Genomic DNA, 6,699 nt, shown 5'->3' on the forward strand with positions numbered 1-6,699 from the left:
CCAAATACAAATATGAAATAGTAAATAGCACATTACTACAAAATCACCTTTGAAAGAAGAAAGTGCCACAACATTTTGAGATATATAAAAAGAAACTCTTTTCCTGAATTCACCCCAAACACCTTTAGGATATAAATCACAAAAAGGATCTTCATAAGTATTAACCAAAATTATGCCACCTGAAAAATGATACATGGTATAATATTAGTGGTACGATATGGCTGTGCAAAGGCTCAATGCAGAATAACTAAGAAAATGTACAAGCCACTCACGATTGACCATACTCCTTGATGGAATGGGATAACTCAAAGAGTTCAGATCCTAAAATTATTCCTTGTCAACAACATCATATACTGGTACAACATGGTCAAGTGATTAGCAGTAACACACACTAATTCTAAGTAAAATTTGCAACAATCACATATACCCATAAGCACCTCATCTCGTCTCAAGGAACCAATGGTGGTCATGGTGTGGTCTATGCACAATCCCGATCTTCTGTAAATGGATTTATGTAGATTTGTGAATGCAATATTTAATAGTACCCTATTGCCTTATATGCATGTGTATATGTACGAGCCGGTTGATGATAAAAAATTTAAATCAGAGTAATGTTACTTTTCAAAATTAGAATATATGGAATATCAATTGAGATGCATCACAATGCAAGGGCACCATGCTAGCATGGTAAAAATGTTGATTGATTAGTGTACTCTAACACAAAAACACAACTTAATAAAGAAAAGGCTAAACTAGTTAATAGTTATTATGGAAGTACATAAGCTACTTTGCACTACTAATGGTGATGGATTGCACAATAAAGATATTTGATTGGTCGTGCTCACCTTTAGGATGGAAGTAATGTTCCCCCCTGCAGAAGAACATTAACATGAGCACTAACAACAATACTAAGTATCAACCAAGCACAATACAACGTCACCATGGTGGCAGTATGGCAGAGTTGTAGGAAAGGAAAAGATAATATAGCTGAGGTACGATGGACACAAGTATTTCAACAATTTTTAGTGTATAGTCTGAAAAAAGAACTCACATATTTTGAATAAGACATAAGCTTCAATACTGACACAGGATGACAGGAATATAGCTACTCTACAAAAAATGCAAACTGTGACAGATACCAATAGCACAGCTGGTCCATTTGCAGTCATCTTTAGGTAGAGGTACCAAAGAATTTTGTTGTTATTAGGGATAAATATTAGGAATTGCAACAAATGCCCAAAGAAACTCCAAAAGGGAATAAAGCTAACAAAACAGCTTACCTTCTAGTCTCATACCAACCGTTCATGCCAACATAGCGAAATACCCCCTTGATGTTGACCGTTTGAGAAATATTTTCCATGGCAATAAATTGCAGTGGTTCATGCTAACAAAATTTCCATCTACATCAACAAATGCCGCCCCTCACCAATTCTAGAAAAATAAGAGTAACATGGGTTACACTGGAACAAAATAAAATGATCTGGAACAAGAGTTACTCCCCACTTTATGCTAACTCCCCAATTACTTGTAAATATTTAGAAATGTATAATATCTTTAAAGTATGTTCCATTGCAAATCTAACCAATACAGAACCCATTCAACTTTACTGTATAGTTTAAAATAGTTTAAAAGAACTTAGAAGCCAAACTTTTGTAATACAGTCAATGGTGTTAAATATAAGTACACCAAGGGTAACACCATTATACTTTTTATAGAATATGAGATGTAGTTTAGTGTAAATACATTTCCAGCCAAAGATTAACCCATACGAATGCAACTGTACCTCAGAGATACGAGAGAGTATAAGAAATTTTCTATCTTTAGATCGATGTGAAATTTTCCCACTTGTTGCTATTAATGTGTCAAAGACACACCCTACAACTATTAGCTGCTTACAGGGCATAGATTCCATCCCAGGATTAAGATGTATGCAATAAATATCAAGGGGGGACATGACTTTGACAGCAGCAAGTTGACAGTCAGAATCATATTCATCCAGATAGCCTGTGGCAACATTTCCTTCATAGTGCACTTTGATCTATAACATAAAGCATAGGAAATCTTATGGAATGATCATAGTTAACTATAACGTCTTCTTCAAACTGGCCAGTCTTAAGAGCACTAACCAAAATTCCAGTTGTCACAAACTTTGTGACATTATTCTGGCATTCTATGGCTATACCAGAGAATGTACACGGAATTCTGCACGCTACAGAAGATCTTAATTTAAATCATTCATAACTAACAATGTTTAAACATATATTTAGAAAAGTAAGGATACAAATACAACAGCATAATCACCATCGTTCAAAACAAGTGAGACAACACTTCTACGCAGATTCGATGCAACGTCTTCACGCAGCTGATTCCAAATGTCTTGATCTGTCCCAGGTAAGTCAGTCAAAGAAACACGATACAACAGAGATGTGAGTGCTTAAATAGAGCTGTCAAAAACATGAGGAGAAAAAGGAAGAATCAGCAGACCTGCTGAGATGGATGACTGTCCATCACTGCGAGTTATTTTTTTCTTGTTTGAGAAAGCACCCCTCTTACTTGCTAACATCTGTCCAACACTAAAGCGATGTGAAGGTCAAATCTGGGTCACAAAATGAGCAAAGCTTCGATGCAAATCCTTACTCCCTGAGAAGCAAATAAACCACCAAGTTGCAAATATCTTTCAAGTTGAGGGTTCTAGGAGGAGGGATCCACCAGCGGCGCGGGGATTGATTGTTCTGGTACGGAGGGGAGGACGAGAGGAACGGAAAGAAGCGAGAAATTAAGAAGATGCGCACGGCGCCGGAAACTAATTTGGCATGTTTATCTCTCAACAAGGTGCACTTGTTTGCCAAGTTAATCCACGGCTGTTAGCCGAGATCACAAATATCCAACAACAAAACCAACTGCTAAATTGCATGTGTTCATTCATGTACTGCTCAGCCGGCGTGCTCGTGTGCTTCTTGTGCCCACGCTCGCCCATGCCGGTGTTAATTACCTCTACAGATGGAGCAGCAGCGGCCACTCCTCCATGGGAACGTTTTCTGGTTGGCGGCGCCCAACAGGCGGAGGGAGCAATAACACGCTAGCAATGCCTCATGATCGCTGTTAAACAGGAAGCAGCAGCTACACAACAAACAAGACCTTCCTTGCGCGGCCTCATGTATGTAAGACCAAAAGCTTGTGTTACACTACAAGGTGGACCATGTACAAAAGACAAGTAGGATGCCAGAATCATCTATTTGTCCGTATTTCTTTTAACTGTTCATGAATTCGCCTTCTCTAAGCTGCAGCTCCTTGAACACCACCGACGATTCTGCCCACAGCTTCTTGGCTACGTCCGTGTCGTACGACAGCCGGGAGGATCTGATCGTTCTTCCTCTCCTTCCAAACAACTCTCCAAGGATGCTCCAGTGGAGTAGAGCAAAGACTACATGAGGATGCTTATAGATCCAAACCTGTATCTTACTGGGCAGCCGTCAGCTACGAGTTCCTGTTTGTCATTCATATCATCCTCCTCCACATCACTTGGATCACACCAATACGGATCAGGCACTGGCCATCTGTTATTCAATAATTCACAACCAAACGTAATATGATCAGCAAATTTATAAAAGTGCAAGTTCAATAGCAATGAGGATGTATCAGCATACTTGTTTATTGGTTCCTTATCTCCAACAATACTTCCCCCCAACTAAAATTCTTAGTTCTGTGAAATACACAAAAGAAAAGAACATTATGCTTGACAAAACATCCTTCAACTAGATTGTAAAATGTTAACAAAAATCTTACAGCCAAGTGCAAACAAAATCAAATACTTATTCTAACTGGCACTACTTAAGTAATCTATATACATACTCTTTTGTCTTAAAAAATTCCAGGATTCTACAGAGAACTTCACGATACAAGTAGGGGGTTCCAATTTTCTTACAATGGTAGTTCATTCCATGGAAGTTCATGCCAATAAAATTACCATCAACATCAACAAGGGGCCCTCCAATTCCAGCCTAACCAAGTTACATAGGGGTTGTCAGTTTTACAATATGCCAAGAATCTCAGTACATGATGATGTGATAGGTTAGTTGAACTACTAATCCAATGCATATTTACTTCCAAGTTCGAACATGTAAAAGTAAGAAAAATAAGATCAACAGTACTGCCTTAGTGATTTTAAATGTGGAGTAGGAAAGAGCTTCGCAATCAAGCATGCCTAAGGGGGTGTTTGGGAGGAGGGGGCTAAATTTTAGCTCCCGTCACATCGAATGTTTGGACACTAATTAGGAGTATTAAATCTAGACTAATTACAAAACTAATTACACAACCCCTAGGCTAAATCGCGAGACGAATCTATTAAGCCTAATTAGTCCATGATTTGACAATGTGGTGCTACAGTAACCATTCACTAATGATGGATTAATTAGGCTTAATAGATTCGTCTCGTGATTTAGCCTAGGGTTCTGCAATTAGTTTTGTAATTAGTTTATGTTTAGTCCTCCTAATTAGTACCCGAACATCCGATGTGATAGGGCTAAAGTTTAGCCCCCTCCTCCCAAACACCCCCTAACCCATTAGTTAGTTTCCCACTTGCAGCCATTAATGCGTCTGATTGGAAGATCCGCCCAATAGCTACTACCATAGTATCATTTACCATACAATCATGAATCATATCATTTGTAAGATTCACAGGAACTCTCAAGATTCACGGGACAAAGAGCACGGTAATTCTCGACACTGACTACAACAACATTGTAATCTAAACCATAAAGTTTCAATATCCCTATTCCGTATTGTTTGCTTGGGAGTAACACCTCAATCTGCAAATAATACAACGAGACTTAAGATCTTGGAAGAACAAGGATCACAGTATAGTTAGGACTTAGGAACACTAACCCTCAAGTCCCCAACAATCTTATTTTGATCATCAGGATCTCTAACCAAGCTTGCTGATGTCAGAATTTTTGGATACTTATCATCGAAGTCAACAAAAACTCCAGTGCAGGCAAAAATCCTTTTGTCTCCTGGAAATCATGATTCTGATCATCAGCAAATGATAATGAAACACAAATATGAAATAGTAAATGTGCAAAATCACCTTTGAAAGAAGTAAGTGTGACAATATTTCAAGATATTTCAGAAGAAACTCTTTTCCTAAATTCATCCTAGACACCTTTAGGATATAAATCACCAAAAGGATCTTCATAAGTATTAACCAAAATCATGCCACTTGAAAAGTTATAAATGGTATAATAGTTGCTAGTGGTAAAACAGGGCTGTACAAAGGCCCAATGCAGGATAAATGTACAAGCCACTCACGGTTGACCATACTCCTTGATGGAATGGGATAACCCAAAGAGTTGAGATCTTGAAATTGTTCCTTGTCAACAACATCATATGCTGGTGCAACAAGGTCAAGTGATTAGTATTAACATTTGCTAATTCTAAATACAGTTTGAAACAATCACATAATATTCTACACAATGCTTGCAAGATTTTTCATGATGGACTTGTGCAGAACACACATTATATTGCCTTGAACATACACCCATGAACACCTAATGCTCAAGAAATTTGATGAACACCAGATCTTTAAATGGATTTATGTAGACATGTGCATATGGTGTGCTCTATTTGCATGCGTATATGTAGGGAGTTGTTTTTTTCCCCTCGAACACGCAGGAGAGCTGCGTATCATTATATTAATTAATAGGAGAAGAACGAGTCATGCAAAGACCCAACCACACACACTAGCACCTGAAGATCCTAATCAGGGAGTTGGTTGATGATAGATTTTTCTTTGTATCAGAGTAATGTTACTTTTCAAATTAGAATCTACTGCAGAATATTAAATCAGATATGATGTAATGCAAGGGCACAATTCTTAAAAATGTTAACTGGTCAGCGCTAACACAATGATACAACATTACAACTGTAGAAAAGGCTTAACTAGTTAGTAGTTATTATGGAAGTGCATAAGCTAATTTGCACTACTAGTGAGGACCCAATCAGATAGTGATGGATTGAACAACAAAGGCATTTGACTAGTACTCACCCATAGGATGGAAGTAATCCCCCCTGCAGAAGAACATCGACATGAGTTACACTGTATAGCATACAAGTATCAACCAAGCACTAACACCATGGGTAGAATTATAGGAAAGGAAAAGTTTCTTTTTAGAGAATAGGTTTCCCTGTTTTATTCTGAGAATAAAATGGTTGTTCAACAGTATTCGAGGGGCGCCTGCAAGGAAAAGATAATAGATCCGAGGGTAGCATGGATGCAAGTATTTCAACACCTGCATATGTTTTAGTCTAAACAAAAAGAACTCACATATCTTGAAAAGGACATAAACTTCAACATCGACACAGGGAATATGACTACTCTGCAAAATACAACTGTTGACACATGCCTGCTAACAAATGTCCAAAAAGTCCCACAGAAATAAAAGCTAACAATCAAGTTGTTGGCGCTAAAAATCGGCTGATGATCCTCAGCGTCGGACACACGACCCGGGAGAATCTGCTTAACTCCTGTTCGGGTTATCGCCCTAGTGCTGTTCGCGCGGCGTGCCAGCCAATCTGACCTGTTGATTGACAAGGAAATAAAAGTATTAAATTGCAGGGGCTTCGAACGTCTGGAGTTCTGATCTATCTTTGAAAGCGCGTTGGCGAATCGGCCGATTTACTATAGAGGTAACCGGCTATAAG

This window comes from Setaria italica, chromosome II (genome assembly GCF_000263155.2).
Source record: "Setaria italica strain Yugu1 chromosome II, Setaria_italica_v2.0, whole genome shotgun sequence".
NCBI lineage: Eukaryota > Viridiplantae > Streptophyta > Magnoliopsida > Poales > Poaceae > Setaria > Setaria italica.